The sequence below is a fragment of the Betta splendens genome, chromosome 24 (genome assembly GCF_900634795.4).
Source record: "Betta splendens chromosome 24, fBetSpl5.4, whole genome shotgun sequence".
NCBI lineage: Eukaryota > Metazoa > Chordata > Actinopteri > Anabantiformes > Osphronemidae > Betta > Betta splendens.
In genome coordinates, this window is record NC_040901.2 from 66,660 (window position 1) to 83,859 (window position 17,200).

General features: G+C 43.3%; 1 long non-coding RNA gene across 3 annotated transcripts; it reads left to right on the top strand.

The window, feature by feature from the left end:
• Positions 1 to 2,870: 2,870 nt before the first annotated feature.
• On the top strand, positions 2,871 to 16,965 carry LOC129603718 (uncharacterized). 3 transcript variants are annotated; one of them, XR_008693915.1, is made up of 5 exons: positions 2,871 to 3,676; positions 4,293 to 4,792; positions 4,872 to 5,050; positions 11,303 to 13,881; positions 15,549 to 16,965. It is a non-coding gene; the product is annotated as an uncharacterized LOC129603718 (long non-coding RNA). The 3 variants fall into 3 exon arrangements; XR_008693916.1 differs by having other exon boundaries at positions 4,293 to 4,706; XR_008693914.1 differs by having other exon boundaries at positions 4,293 to 5,050.
• Positions 16,966 to 17,200: the final 235 nt, after the last annotated feature.

Genomic DNA, 17,200 nt, shown 5'->3' on the forward strand with positions numbered 1-17,200 from the left:
ACAAAGACCAAAAGCTTCCTCAGTCTGAGGGAAGTTCCATATTATTCTCCAGTTTGGCTTCACTTTACAGGTAGGTGTGATGAACCCTCCCCCAAGAAGGACACCAGACTGAAAGAGTTGACATGACTCAACTTCCACACAACTTCACCTGAGCCATGAAAACCAGATATATTTGTAAACTGCTTAAAAAGAAAATTATTCATGGATCCATAACTTTAAAGGGTCCACTCAAATCAAGGCTCTGTTAACATAATGCTGTATGAAGGAATTTAGTTACTGTCCATACAGTAGGTCTCCCTCAGAGGACCAACAGCCTAGTGGTTAAGACACAGAAGCTCCCAGCTAGAGACTCCTGGTGTAAACTTGGCTCTGGTGTCTTTTGTTTACCACACAAATACAAGTGACACAAAATACAGAGATCTGCATACATATGTTTTATGAGTTATGCCAGCTGATATTCTTTCAGTTCTGTGTCATTTCAGTCACCTTTTACTGCCAAATGTCACCGCAATCGGCTGATTGTGACTGCTCAATAATTTTCAAGTTAACTTACAGACTTTTCTTAAAGCTGAAACATTACCAAAAGTGCAAGAACCTTCACTCTGAGTAAAGTTAGGCACTATCCTCTATTTACAATAGGCTTCACTTCACACCTGTAAAGAACTGGCTCATCAGTTGAACAAAGGACTGTGAGAAGGTGTGAAGACTATGTCCCCCATGAAGGACATATAATGTAGAAGCTCCCTGAGAAACATTTCTGCTCTAAAAGAATGTAGTGACCCAACTTTCAGACAACTTGGTTTAGAAAATGGTCAAATGAACTGGACATTTATTAAAATCTGTAAATAAAGCTTGTTAAAAAGAAAGTGTTAAATCTATGTCTTTAGGATATAAAAGTTTCTTATTTTAAACCACCAACTAACAAAAACAGTTTATTTAAAAACTGTGGGTGAGAAGTTGTGTGCTTTAACCACTAGGCTCTTATAAGTGATGGATGGATAAGGTAGTTCATCCATGTTTCTGGTTAGCTCACATCAGGTAACAGCACTGCAGGACTCTGGTGCTTTGGGGAGAAGGTGGTGGTGTGAAACCAGTCTAACTAGTGCTGTGGATTGGTCGTTCTGTCTGAAAAGAGGCTCTCTATTGTTATGTTCATCAAAGCTTGATTAATGAAATGTTCTTTTTTAAATTTAAAACAGCTCCTGAAGCAGGCCGACTGACACACACTACACTCAAGTCTATATGAATAATATATAGAATGAGAATTTAATAATTTAATTAGGTACTTTTGTAAAGTCCAACTCAACCTAATACAGCCAGTAACTAATAAACCTCCAGAAGGTAGTTTGGCAGCTGTGGGAGCGTGAGCTGCCGATGCTTATCTATGATTAAAAAAAAGTTAGTACAACGTTCAATTCTGGAATGAAGTCAACTTTTCATGTTTTCTCAACTTTTTAGTTGACTGTTTAGACAGACTATTGTCTGTCTGTCTGTTTGTCTGTTTGCCCTAGCAAACAGTGTAGAACTGACGTTATCAGATCTATGTCCTGTTCTCAGAACTGTGCCTATACTTGCTGTTTGACCCTAACTCTACTTTTCAGATACTAAAGCTCCACCTTTTGGTTTTACCCTGGAATTGCGTCTTTGGTGCTAAAATGGGGGTGGCCTCATTAACATTTTTACCACCTTCCCCAGACAGACCAAGGAGGGGGGCTGCTGACAGTCGGCTGATGAGGGTGTGATAAGTGTGTGATCAGCGTCAGAAAGGTGACTGACAGTCGACTGAAATCAGCGAAAACATCCATCTGTAAGAAGGAATTATACTTAAGGGGGCAAAAGGGTCTTGAGAAGAGAGCAGTCAGCTGTTGCAGCCATCTTGGGTGGCTGCCATTGTTGGTGTGTCTGACCAAAGTGGTGTGTGTTGGAATGGAGGTCGTACACCTGTTAGGGTTTTAGGCTAGATAATTTTCTTTCCAGAAACCTCCACGTCTTGCTGACAAGGCAAGAGCAATTCAAAGGCATGTTGTTCAAAAAGTGAGTCGAAGATTCTGCTTAAAAAGGAAGTCAATGTGCAACATGACATGGGTTTTGTCATGTAGTGGTTATCACGTTTGCTTCACACGCAAAAGGTCCCTTGTTTGATGCCAGGCAGAAACAGGTAAGTTTTTCTTTCAACTTTCTCCATGTAGGGGCTATTTTTATGCCACTGTAGCCATGTACAAAATATCAATATAGTAGAAATGCATGACACATGATCTGTTTATTCTTCTAAAAAGCAACAAATGAAACTTGAGGACATGGTTGTGCTTCGCATCTCAGAGTTTGGACATCTGTTGCTGATACCTGGGATGAACCGAAGGATGCAGATCTTCAGTCTAACACTCTCCCGCCTGAGCTACTCCAGCAAAAAAAGAGGTACTTTGTCGTGGTCAAAAGCAGCAATCTTCAGCTGTTATTCATAAAAGAAAGTAAATTCATGCGCCGTGTGGAGGGATGACAAAGAAAAACACTCCCCGTCAGTGAATCGAACCCTGGGCTTCCGCGTGAAAAGCGGAGATACTGGTCACTATACTAACGAGGACCAAATTCACCATCTTGCGGTCTGTGAATGCCCAAGTCACACGTGATACACAATTTTTGTGTGGGATTTTAGCTTCAACAAAGCAATTTTGTTGTTTAAGGATTTACCAAAGTGACAAAAAACTCTTGGAGGCTCCGCTTTAGCTCCATTGATTCACATGTACGTATGGAAAGCATAGGTGGCACTTGCAACAAGTTTTTTTGGAACGCTCCTTCCTCAAGAACTGTCTCTCTCAGCCTTGTGAGGTTTCTGTGGTGTAGTGGTTGTCACGTTTGCCCTACACGCTACAAGCCCCTGGTTCGAAACCAGGCAGAAACTTTAAAGTAATGTTTTGTCCGATTGTAGATAATAAATGTGTGTGACAGTCCATGAGTGTTCACAAGATGGCCAGTCGGTACTGCATTTCCTGTAAAAGAGTCCCAGGATATGGCAAAGTGCACTGGCAAGTCTATGTTCACTAAAGGACTGTCCTGTCAACATTTCAAAAAGACAGGCTATCATTGGGTGCTTTTCACTTTTAAACGCACCTAAACACAAAATTTTGTGGGCGCCGTGGTAGACGCCCTACGGGGAGGGGTACTGTCAGGCTTTATTTATTTATAGGTTTTATTTTGTAACAATTACGGTTTCTGTGCATCATGTTAGTTTCCACTTTTGTTTTGAAAGGACTTAGTCATGTTTTTGGTTCCAGTTTCATTTCCTGTTTTATGTTGAAGGACTTCCGGTTTTTGTTCATGTCAGCTGTTTCCTGTCACTCCCGGTTCACCATGCACACCTGTCTCAGATCAATAATCAGCCACCCGGATTTAAGCACCAGTAGTCACCACAGTTATCCACCAGATGGTTGTACTCCTACCGTAACTTCCCAGCATTCTTCTGATCGCGTATTTCGTGTTTGACCCTGCTCCGTATTTTTGACTCCAGATTCTCGTCTGATCCTGACCTGTGTATGACCCGGACTGTTTTTTTGACTTCGATTCTAGAATAAATCCAATTTTTTTCACCATCTACATCGTGTCCTGGCGCTGTGCATTTGGGTCCTCTCTCTGCCGTTCCGTGACAAGGAGAAAGGAGTGACAGTAGTCCAGCCTAGAGGTAACACATGCTTGAATTTGTACCTAAATTTGAGCTGAACATTAAGGGAAGATAATAAAATTAATAAGGGAGAGTTTAATAGTGGTATAACAACACTCTATAAGGTTAAAATGTCCCAGAACCCACTATTCTACATCTTACAGCCTGCTCTGTGGACATGGAAGGTTGTCCTATGTGAGGTTATCAGGCTGTGATAGTGTTGTACTTCTCCCACTGGTCTGAGATCATCTTATCTCTATTTGCCAGAGATGAACTTAAGAGCTGGAGATTGTCTTGAACCAGTGTGGTCACAAAATGCAGTTACATCATTATTGTTGCAGACTCACTAATTATTACATATGTATTCAATAAGTTTATGTATGTAGTAAACTGAAGTAAGGAAGAAGCTCATATGGACAAATGAACAACCTGATTAACGTTACAACACTATTCTAATCTCAGTTTGTTATTTAGCGCTTAATGAAAGTGTTATAATAATAAGAATTTATTTTTAACAACATCTCAATGAAACGTAAAGGAATACAAAGTAAATTATGTTTTACATGGAACTAATATATTTCAATTGGTTTTGAATTATTTATGAAAATGACTTTTCTTGACCGTCTTCTGTTTACAGGTGGAGGCCAACACCACTGATTATGTGGTGAGAGTCTCCCAAACCCAGCAGCACAGAGAAAGCAGTGATACCTTCTCTACTGGTTAGGACTGGGAGGCTCCCCTCTGTCTGGACCAGAGGCTGGAGGGAGCGAAGAGCTGCAGGATGCTAGAAGAAACCTCATAAACAGGGACTTTATCAACACCCAACATCCACCAAAATGAGGGGCCCTTGGTGGGTTGAAGATGAACTTGATTTGTTGAGAAGCCAGCTGGTCTTGAAGGTCTGGCTGTAATGAAGAGAATGCGTCCTGCAACTCTCGCTCTCTGAATCTGCATCAATGCTTGAAAGGAGATCTAGGTGAACAGCTCTGGTCGTCATACACTTGAAGATGATTCCCCATCTCTTCTCAGTTCTTCGTCCAATCTTTATCTGGTATGGACCAAAACGGTCGACTCCAGTGGAATAGAAAGCTGGTTTGTGGAGGCGTAGCCTTGCTGGTGGAAGATTAGCCATCCGAGGTTGTTTTGATTTTCCATGCCACCTTCTGCATTCAGTGCACTGATGCTGATGTTGTCTGACTGCCCCTCTTCCTTGTAGAATCAATACTCCTCATTTCGGCAAACCCCCGAGATTTGCCGCCGTATCAAACTCTGATGATGATCCGACTGCTACTGGAGATGGGCTTCCCTGTCATCAACTTCTGATATTCATCAGGAAAACTTTCCCGCTGTGCCCGCTGCAGTAAGCTGTTTTCTGCTTCTCGGTGGTTATCTGCGGTAAGTGGAGTGTCAGCCGCTCCGTGTAGGCACTGAGTAGCGGCCACAATAGCTTGCTGCCAAGTCTGTAATTGCTCGCTGTTTGTAATAGCTGGGGTCGCTGCGATGAGCCCACAAAAGGCAGTCCTCTTCCTCTCTTCACAGTCTTCAGAGATAGCTGGTATCTGATGCAGTTGTGGCCACATATCTGGGCTGTTCTTTAAGAACGCAGGGCCTTGGAACCAGTGGCTGTCTGCTGTCAACTTTCGAAGGTGCTTGCCTCTAGCAATGTCATCTGCAGGGTTATTAGCAGAATTCACATACCTCAATGCTTCTCTTTTAGTCAACTCTCGAATCTATGCAACGCGGGTTCCTACAAACACCTTGAATCTGCAGGATTCTGAGGACAACCATGTGAGCACAGTGGTGGAGTCTGGCCATAATATTATCTGGTGAATGAGGAGTGTGAGCTCTTTCTTTAGCACATGGGCTAGCTGTGCTCCGGTTAGCGCTGCACACAATTTGAGGTGGGGAATGGACTGTTGCCGTTTAGGGGCCACCCGTGATCTGGCTGTGAGAAAGGCAGTCTCAACCTTGCCTTCTGTGTTCTCTGTACGCAGATATGCCATAGAACCATATGCACGTTCTGAGGCATCACAGAAGATGTGTATATCTTGTTGGTTAACGTCAGAGTCCATGTCCTCACTGGTGTAGCATCGTGGTAAGACAATATTCTTCAGGGAGGGAAGCTCACTCTCCCACTCCTGCCACATGTGAAGAAGATCTTGGTGAGGAGTCATCCCAGTCTCCTTTCTTGTCTTATAATCTCTGCACAATAACCTTTGCTCTGGTGGTATAGGGCATGATGAACCCTAAAGGGTCATACTGGCTGGCAAGCACCTGATATATGGTGCGAAGGGTTGTGGAAGAGGTTGTTGGTGAGTGGTGGTCAGAGTATCTGAGGAACAATGCCAGCGAAGCCCCAGAGCTGGTTCAGAGGCATCTTCTTGACCTTTGTTGATCACAAGCTCAGCACTGTCTGATCGGATCTCAGGTGGAACATGGGAGATGATGGTGACTTGATTGCTCGCCCACTGTCTCAGCTCGAATCCACCCCTGCCTAATATGTCCTGTAATTTTTCCACAAGGACTCTGGCCTCATCCTCTGATGGTAGACTACACAAACAATTGTCAACGTAGAATGACTTCAGTACTGCTTCTCTGATTTCCTCACCCTCGCAACTATGTTCAATCATGTGCTTCTGGAGGGCAAAGATGGCACAGCAGGGAGAACATGTGGTACCAAAGGGAAACACTCTCCTTTCATAAGTGTTGGGTGGTTTCTTACATTTCAAGTCTCTCCACAAGAACCTAAGGAGAGGCTGGTCCTCTGGAAGCAGTCTGACCTGGTGAAACATACCGCGGATGTTGCTGCTGACAGCCACAGCATGCTCCCGGAATCTTAACAATACAGTGAGCAGTGAAGGTCCTAGTGTCGGTCCAGGCAACAGTAGCTTGTTAAGATTCTCACCTTGATACACAAATGAACAATTGAAGACCACTCTGTTCTTTCCGTTGTGTGTTACCATATGATGAGGAATATACCAGCTGGTGGGTGTGTCTTCATCTCCAGGTTCCAACCTATGGACATAGCCAGCGGTGACCAGCTTATGTATTTCAGCTATGTAAGCTGCTGCCTTCTCAGGGTCCTTCAACAACCTTTTCTCTGTAGTTCTCAGCTGCGGAAGAACTTCTTCCTTCAGAGCTTTAAGTGAAGGCATATGCTACACATGTAAGAGTGGTGTAGCATACCTCTCTGTGCTTTCAATCTCTTCTCTTGCTGTTTTGTGTTCCAGGAGGTCGAAAGCCTCCTGATCTTGCCGTGAGCAGGTACAAGCCTTTTCACTCTGCCAGGGCAGAATGTCCATTTTCCACAGTTTCTCCACATGGTCATATATGTCTGTGGATGTGAGAAAACACTGCTGCTCTGCTATGCGGTGTCTCAGTCCCTGTGCTGGGCCTTGAAGTGTCCATACAAGACGAGTCTTCACAGCTGCGGGCCCTCCAGGAGGCCCCAGACGTACTGGTTCAACCAGGGTGATCAGATGAGGATGTTCAGACCCAGTCAGCAACACAGGACGAACACAGTGCAGGGATTGTAAGGGTAACCCTCTTAAGTGTCGATACTTCTTCTGTGAGGCCTCCACTGGATGTGTGTGTTCTGCTAATCCTAGGCGTTTTGCAGTAAAAGCTCGGTTAATAATAAACACACGGTTTAGGCTCATACACTGAAGAAATGGTGAAAGAAACCATGGCAAATTGAAGCACCTGCAGCTCTTGTCTAACAGTTCGTAAGGGTAAATTCTCTGGTTCCCCTTTAAGGCCTAATTGTTCAGTTGCTGTGTGGAGAAGGATGGTTCGCTCCGACCCATCATCCAGGATGGCATATGCATTCATGGTTCTCAACACCATGTTGCTGATCTTTAACAGCACCTTTCTCTGCTCCAGTCTGAGTGGTAGTGATGGAGGTGTGTACAAGTGTCAATAAAATGTTGTGCTTTGGGGAAGTTCGTTGGAGTTGGTTGGTCTCTGAGTGAAGCGCTTACAACGCTAAGATCTCAGGCGAGCTCCCCTTGGCCAAGTAAAATCTCTGGTTGGTTCTCAGTGTGCTATATTGTTCTCGTCTCTGTGTGTATCAGTGGTGTTGTGGTATTTTCAGACCCAACATAATTTGGTCCTTCGAGCCGGAGCTCAACAGTCCACGTCATGGGAGGAGGGTGAATGAACACTGAAGCCTGCTGGCAGCCGGACGTCTACTCGTCCGACACAAAATCCTGGGGCGTGAATTCGTCACTGGGTCGGTGACATAGATCCTGATCTTCCCTCCGACGGCGTTGATGACGAGTTCCAGGAGACGAGCAATACAGCACCAATAAGTGTGTGTCCGTAATGCCATGATTGGGGCTCACTGGGCCCGGAATGTCAGGATAAATACCTAAAGGTTGACTAAGTGCCGTAATTCCAGAGTCGTGTTGGATCGACTATTCTAGAGCCGTGTTGGTTCGACTGGGTTGACTGGAGCCGTAATTCCAGCGTACTTGTTAAGACGTTAACAAAACGTGAGAAGGATTGTGTGAATGGGTCTATGTAGAGTGGAAACCTAACGGTGCTAACGCAAACTCTACGCTTGACCATTGTCCCTAAGCGCATTTAACTCCTTAGTGGGAGTCGCAGGGATTGTCCGGTTTGTCTTGTTTGTTCGACCTGGGTTTGGATCAAAGTTGAGAGGTTGGTTTGTTGGGACAGCTACATCTGCAGAAAACTAGTTTCTGTAGAAGCTTGGTGTAGTCGATGATCCTTGCAGACACTGTGACCGATCGTTGATCCTGACCAGTTTACACTTGAATGTCAAAAAGATTATTCAGAATGGGTAACGGGAAAAGCAAACCTGCCACCATGAAGGGTGACTCCAAGTACATGGAGAAATTTTCACCTGGCAGTACTAGATTTTTTTAAACTATGGGAAAAGAAGTATGGGTTTGAGGGCAAACTGATAAACGGTCCGTGTGAGAAACTAGTTGAGAGATTAATGGTTGAAGCTCTTAACACTCGCAGAGCTCCAAACAAAAAATAAACATCTGCAATTGTTGGAGGCTGTGAAGTGGCTAGAGCAAGCGGTTAAGCGGATACAGGATATTAAAAAAAAAAGATATGAAGCGTGAATGGCTTGGCCTGCAGGCAGCTGTTGTGGTAAAGCCAGACGAAGAAACTGTCTGTGCTAGTAAAGGTGCGAGAATTAGTGAAGAGAGAAGACAGAGATCAGATCGAAAATCTGAAATCGAAGAAAAATTGCTCGAATGCCAGAAGAACTGGACATTAATGAACCTGCAGCTGCTAGAGCTGACCCCGTAGCCAAACACACCAGAACAGCTAACAAAGGTGAACTTCACTCCTTACTGATAGGAGAACCAACTCATTATCCTGATCTGAAACCCCTCAAACAACAATATAACATAGTTGACAGTAATTATGATTGTCCAGCTCCCAATCCACCCATCCTAGGGGGAGCAAATGGAGAATTCTACCCCCTCATAGAAGTTACAAACCCGCATTATGGGGCAACAACAGCCACAGGTGCTTATGATGACAGGGAGACAATTTATGTCTTCCGACCCTGGACCGAAGCAGACTGCACCGAAGCGTGCAAAAGCTTAGGTGATCCAAAATTAGATGTAGATGCCTGGGTTGATAGACATCGCCAGTTGATTAACTCGTTTGGACTCAAACAATTTGGACTCGTTTGGATAGTATTGAGTCTACTTAAATCCTCCCTTAAATCTCAGCAGCAATGACTTTATGAACTACTTTACTAATAAAATTATCATCATTAGAAAAAACATTCAGCAGCGACTTCTTCAAAATGACAGAAAGCACTGTCTAGATCCATCAACTTTAAATTTATTAAATCCTCTGTCTTACCTAGACAGCTTCTTCCCCATAGCTCATATGGAGTTAACCTCAATAATTAACTCTTCCAAGTTGTCCACTTGTCTTTTAGATCCAATCCCAACCAGATTACTCAAAGAAGTTCTACCTTTAATCAGCTCGTCCATATTAAATCAAATCAACCAATCTTTACAACTAGGCTATGTACCACAGGCTTTTAAGGTGGCTGTGGTCAAACCTCTATTGAAAAAAACAACCCTTTACCCTGGACAACTAGCCAACTATAGGCCCATTTCAAATTTACCCTTTATTTCCAAGATTCTGGAAAAAATCGTGGCTAAACAATTATTTGACCACCTGAGTGGGAATAACCTGTACAAAGATTTTCAGTCAGGATTTAGAAAACATCATAGCACAGAAACAGCTCTGGTTAGAGTCACTAATGATCTTCTATTAGCTTCGGACAATAGTCTAGTTTCTGTCCTTGTCCTGTTAGATCTTACTGATTTGATACAATTGATCATAACATTCTATTACAGACACTAGAACATAGAATCGGGATTAATGGAACAGCATTGGGATGGTTTGAATCCTATTTGTTGAACAGATTCCAGTTTGTTCATGTTAATGATGAATTCTCCACATGCACAAGGATTAGCTATGGAGTACCACAGGGTTCTGTGCTGGGTCCAATTCTGTTTAGCCTATACCTGTCTCCTCTAGGTGAGATTATTAGAAAGCATTCTATTAATTTTCACTTTTACACAGATGATACTCAGCTATATATGTCCTTGGAACCAAATGAAACAGATCAACTAGTCAAAATTCAGGGTTGTTTAAAAGACATCAAATCCTGGATGTCCCAAAACTTCCTTCAACTAAACTCAGATAAAACTGGGATTCTCATTGTTGGGCCTAAAAATCTGAGAGAGACACTATTGAGTCAGATAGCCACCCTGGATGGCATAACATTAGCTTCAGATTCTACTGTGAGGAACCTTGGTGTCATGTTTGACCAGGATCTCTTTTTCACATCATACATTAAACAAATCTCCAGAACCGCCTACTTCCACCTTAGAAATATAGTTAAAATCAGAAGCATCCTCTCTCTGAGCGTTGCAGAGAAACTGATCCATGCATTTGTTACCTCTACTGTAGGCTGGACTACTGTAACTCCTTACTCATAGGATGTCCTAACAGCTCCTTAAAAAGCCTACAGCTTATTCAAAATGCTGCAGCCAGAGTTCTGACAGGACTTAGAAAGAGAGATCACATTTCTCCTACATTAGCTTCTCTGCACTGGCTGCCTGTAAAATGTAGGATAGAATTTAAGGAATTCTCCTACTCACCTACAAAGTACTCAATGATAAAGCTCCTTATTATCTTAAAGACCTCATCCTTATGCTCCCAGCAGAACACTTCGTTCTCAGAGCGCTGGGCTACTTGTGGTTCCTAGAACCTAGAATCACAAGTAGTCTCTCTCTCTCTCTCTCTCTCTCTCTCTCTACAAAGTAAATTCCAAACCGGTTTTACCACAAAACCAGTTCCACACCGTTGCTGTGCTGAGCCTTGGCCCTTGCCACGTCTCCACAGGGGGGGATGATGAGAACGGTGGAACAGCACTTTTTCACACATGGGTTTAATTCCCATGCCATACAGTTGTGCAGAGCGTGTTTAACATGTTGTACATCGTTTGTGTTGCCTATAATGACTGATGTCAAAGAAAAGAATGAGAGCCAGACACTAGCAGAGTGGATGGCAAACCTATTGAAGGAAAAAGAGATTGTGAATGCTAATAAGCTGTCAGACGCTGCTTTGACTCAGCAGGAGGAGAAGATCGAGCCAGGTGACCAGATCCTCATCAAGGCCATCAAACAAAAGACGTGGTCAAGTCCGCAGTGGGAGGGGCCATACACTGTGGTACTCACTACACCGACGGCTGTAAAGATCGAGGAGAGAGCTACGTGGATCCATCAAAACCACTGCAAGAGGGTAATTCCCCTTGTTGGCACTGAGTAGGGGTGGAAGTCGACCGGTATCAAATACAGGAACTTGTCTGAAACATGGAAGAGCATGTGTACATTTAATTCTTATCTGTGCCTTCCACTTTCTATATGTACTCTTATTACTCTTGCTGACTCAAGTGACTCAAGTATCAGGAAACATGAGTGAAATGTGTTGGCCCGTGCATTGCCACTGGCTCTCCACACCAAACTGCGTAGTCCATGGACAAAAGCGGGGAGAGTCATCTGAGTCATTTCAATACTCCTAACCCAACAAAATTGAGGGAATAGCAACATTGATTCGAATTTCAGCATAACCATAACATTTTGTCGGCTTACCTGTGAGAATGCCCTGAGGTTTGTAGTTCACTTCATATACTGTATGGCAGGATAGGCGACCTCTCATGGAAGGGCACATATACAGAATGTAAGAGCAACTGGTGAGCAACAATTTTCAATAATGTTTTTCTTACTGTAAGTTGGTAAAAAGAATATGTCCACAGTATAATTTAAGGTGTGAGGAGAATTATTACATACAGACATTGATTAACAAATGTGTTTAAAGTAAAACCTTTTTTATCTACCAGTTTATTTAGGTTTAAAACTTATTTCTGGAGTTCTATTGGGAACAAATGGCACAGCCCTGGCCCATCAGTGCTATCTGCCTAGCACTTTAAGTGATCAAACTTTCTCACTTTCAGGTGAAACTTTGAATTGAATTCAACTGAAGACAGACCACAAGGCTTCACTAGCCACGTTGTTGAATGGTGTCTATGGTCTCCTCTTCCACATGCAGAGTCCAAGCTTCTATCTCATCAGATATCACTGCAGTATAGCCTCTTGTTCTTTCCAGCCACTAACTGTGATGCTAACACTGCAGCACTCTGGTGGACCCTCTTGAAGACTCAGCTTGTACCAGTTTGTTTGTTCAGTTTAATAACATGTTATTTTAATGCCCAATAATATGTCTAAAGTAGCATTATGCTCTTTGTTCAATCTTCTGGGCAGCTTCCATTGTAGGTGTACATATTTCATTGATAAAGAACAAAGTATGGTTGTCAAGTATACTATTGTTTATTTTTACAAGTTACTTTGTTTAAAACACAAAACAGGACAAAAGAAAGTATTTTAACATTATATAATAGTGATCTGATCACTGTGCATTTCCGCAATCACGTGACTATAACGCTGTTATAGATCTGCGTAAATGTAAGGTCTGGTTTTACAGCACTGGTAAATTGAGTCGGCTATGGTACGGAGCCCCTCCTTCAACCAACTTAAATACAATTGAGACTGTATTGGCTATTCCAAATTGGTTATTGGTCCCTCGTAACAGGGTGGTGCCCCTGTAAATTAAGTGATTATTAATTCCATTAATAATTATTAAATCAATAATAGTTAACTGTTTCACTTACCAAACTACAGACCTTTGTCATATAGGTATATATTTAAGCTAATAACCAAAATTTGTGAATTTAAATTATAAACATAATTGGTATCTCCACTCAGGAGCTATAAATCCAATTATTATAATTTGTGCTCCTTGCATATCCCCATAATTGGTGCAAACCTGTGTGAGGTAAATCAAACTCAGCCCTTTCTGAGACTAGGTGGTGTTGCTAATTCATTTGGCAATACCACTGTCAGGGTGCGGCTGAGATCGGACCCACATGCACGGTGTAAGGACACCAGGTAGATGGTAAAGAATCAGGGTTTATTTCGGTAATTGTAGTCGCAGACAGTCCAGTCCGTGGTATGACCAGAAATGGAAGTGCTTACAAAATAAAACAGGAAACTGGAACCAAAACCTGACAACTAAGGTGAAACAGAAAAGTCCTTTAAAATAAAACAAGAAACAAAAACCCAGATCATGACAACCACCACCCTCACATTGCCCCAACAGTGGACACATCTTGAAACCTGGTAGTATCTGCAGAAAGGGAAAAAAAGAAAATCAGCAATGGGGAAAAATGCATGCAAGATTAAAGTTCGTCCTGGCAGTTCCTAGCTGACACTGGAAAAATTAGACAGAAAGTTCATTTTAATATTTAAAATGCATGCGTGCCCAGAGGCTTCAACCAAATTTGGGTAAATCCTGTTCAGTTTAAGAAAGCTTCCCACCATCAATTTGTAGTTTGTGTGTGCGTGCACATAACTGGGTTTTGTGTTTGTCTTTGTTTATGTAATGAAACAACAATCTTGTTTTCCCAGCCTCCATTTTAGCTGAGTGTCCCCATCCTTGTCCCAACGCTTGCTGTTGTCCTGTGTGTGGCCACTGTAAAGGCACCAGGCTTGATTGCACCTCCTCCAGTTCAGTTTCAACTGCAAAGGTGCCTGCACATCCACTGGTCATGTCGCTCGACCTCCACACTGGAATCCAGGCTCCCGCCACACAGAGACCAGGTCAGACATCTCAAGACTTTTTGTACGACCGTACGCCTTCAACCTACCTTAAGTGGGGAGAAATACTGAGTAACGTGCAACCAACAACGCTTACACACTGACATCTTTACTGGAGTAAAGGAAGCAGTGCGATTTCCCCATGCATGTGGGAGGAGACCCGACCAATCAATTCCAGGTTCATAGATTAAGGCCACTGTGTAGATGATCTATAACTGTTGCCAAATATACGATAATCATTACGAAAAAGTGAAAATGTGTGTACATTTTAAGAAATAAAGAAAAACACAATATACAGTACACTAACTCACTCACTCATCATCTTAGCTTGTTTTCCTTGTATGGGTCGTGAGCTATTGGAGCCTGTCCCAGCTGTCAATCAGAAGAGAAGCAGAGTCACCCTGAACAAGTCACCAGTCCATCACAAGGCCACATATACAACCAAGAATCCAAAACACTGATATAATACATTACCTAATAATAATAATGATTTATAATCAAATTAACAGCATCATGTTGTACATAAACTTGGCCATAATAATTTCATATTGATACTGTATGGAAATGGGTGCAGCATGTGGTTTGGTCCGAATCCTAGGACCTTTGTTTTTATTGGTCTGCTTATTGTACTCCTGTAGAAGCTCAGGGGTTTGACCTAGCAAAGCCTTTCCGCCTTTGCACAAGCGAACGAGCAGGTAGCGTCACACGACACAGTTGAAGCGTTAGAATAAGTTAGAAAAAATATATTAGAAATATTAAACTAATTTAGACACGTTCTAAACAAACTACCGTGTGACTACAGGTGAGGAGAGGTGCAAACCTTACCTTTCTAAACCCCATTGGGATCAAATTTGGTGCGGCGAGAGTAAAGAGGTCATAGTTACTGTAAAATCTGCAGGTAGGTATTTTCCTATGGACTGTCTTGAGAATGAGGTTTCAACAAACTTCCTCATTTTTCAGCTTTGTCATAAAATTTGATTAGCCCATAATGTTTTTTATGAGAATTGAATTGATCAAAAGTCTGCACAAACTGTTTTTAAATTTGAAGCACAATGTTACTATTGTAGTTGTCATGTGTTGATCAGTGATCATTAGTCAGCGCTCAGACCCGCGTTCTTAACTTCAGCGCGTCCGTCACGTGACATGAGTCTGTGCGTCTGCATAGAACTGCAACACATAGAATGTGTCCAATAGAGGATGTTAAATTTATCTAAATTAGGTGAACACTTGGGTAATTAAAGGTGTTCACAATCTTCATGTCTGGACCCTGGATGCTCACCGTGTATGTGGAGAAGGGCACCTTCTACTGAAGTTCTCCGGAGTACTGGTACTCTCTCCAGGCTAAGGGGTGTGAAGACGATGATTTTCTAAATCATGCATAATGCGTATATCTTCTAGACAAAATATGTTTCTGTTGGTAGGAGGGGATTTCTGATATTTGCTGAGATTTGAAAAGATGGCCAGTAGTCAGTATGTATTTTGCCAATTGAAAGTGAAAAAGATTTTCTTGGGGTCTGTATCTCACCAGCCATTAACTTCATTGTGCACCTCTGCAGTATACATGTGCCTTGGCTAAAACAGAAATAAGGATGTTTATGTTGAGATTTTGTTGAGGCTGGGTCTGTACAAATACAGCTTTAGCCAAACGTCTGCCTCCTCTTGTCTTTCAGGTATGACACAAGCAAAGAAACAGCATCCCTGTCCCATTTGCAGTGTTGGGGGACCTCATATGTATAATCTGTTATTAACAGAATTATTATTAAGGTCCCACATGCTCAAACAAAGGAGGTACTGCGGCCTGCATGTAAAGTCCTCATCCTGATAGTAGTGAGTGAGGACAAAGAGATTTCAAATCTCAGCGCCAAAACCAGGCGCCAGGCTGGGGACCCATACCTGGCTCCCCCGCTGACATCCAGCTCCCGCTGACACAAGCGACAAACGGCGGAGAAACTTGGACGTCAGCCGGAAGAACTTGGACGTCAGCCGTCCTGATTGGACCAAACAATAGGACGGGCGTGACCAAAAACGCGGTTATAAAAGTCGTCGTGACCCAAGACTCCTCCCTTGTTCTCTTCGATCTCGTCCTCCCTTGTTCTCTTCGACCCTCTCGCTGCCCCACCTGGAGCTCCCTCTGCACCGGCACGCCTAAAGCCTCCACCGCAGCCAGCAGCTGAACTAACGGAGACGTCGTCACAGAGAACGGGCCTGATCACCCATCTACTTCCAGCCACACGGCAGGAAACCGCCAGCGTAACCGCCTCACTCGCCGCCGCATCAGCTGATCGCGACGCGATCACCGCGACGCACACCTGGACCGGACCGGACCGCAACAGCGCAAGCACGCACGCACGCAACACCGGAGCTTCTCACCAGGATTGAGCAGTAAGGCAGAGGCATTCTTAAGTCTGAGCAGAGTAGAACTCTTAGGGTATCAGTAATTGTTTTATTGTTGTGTTGTTTCTTTTCCTGCACACACAATCTGACCGCTGTGTATTTCCGCGATCACGTGACTGTAACGCTGTTACAGATCTACGTGAATCTAAGAGGTGCATATTTAAGTGTTGTAATCTGTGATTTTACTAGCTTAAGTGCTTTAGTGTGTTACTGTGTAGTGTTCTGTTTCTTCTGCGACCACGCCAAGCGCACGTTTCAACCACTGCACGCTTCCGCGATCACGTGACTATATCGCAGCATATAGCCCCACGTGTTTGTGTGACCACAAGCCTTATCCACGCTAGTGCCACTTCACACTCCTTTACAGGCTTCTTTCCCTGTGAGCGCCAGACACGCGCGCTCCATTCAAAGGGCTCACCGGCACACGCGCGCAGCTGTGCCATCTCACCACGCCCCTAAAGGGGGGGCGCTCTCCTCCTCCTCCTCTTCTCTCTTTCTCTCTCTCTCTCTCTCTCTCACACACACACATACACACACACACACACACACCCCTCTTATCTCAGGTAACGCGCATACACATACAGAACGCTAGACGAACACACCATAAGATTAAGTTGTGATTTGCTGAGTTATTCAAGATAGTGTTGACACTAGAGTTAATATTAACTGTTTAATAAAGCGTTCATAATTTAATTGGTCGTTGTTTGTGATTATTTGTATATGGTTTTGCAGCACTAGTGAATTGAGTCGGCTATGGTACGAAGTTCATCCTTCAACTAACTTAAATACAAATGAGACTGTATTGGCTATTCCAAATCGGTTATTGGTCCCTGGAAACAGGGTGGTGCCCCGTAAACTAAGTAATTATTAATTCATCCATCCATCCATTTTCTTAACCGCTTACTCCCTAGTGCGGGGTCACGGGGGT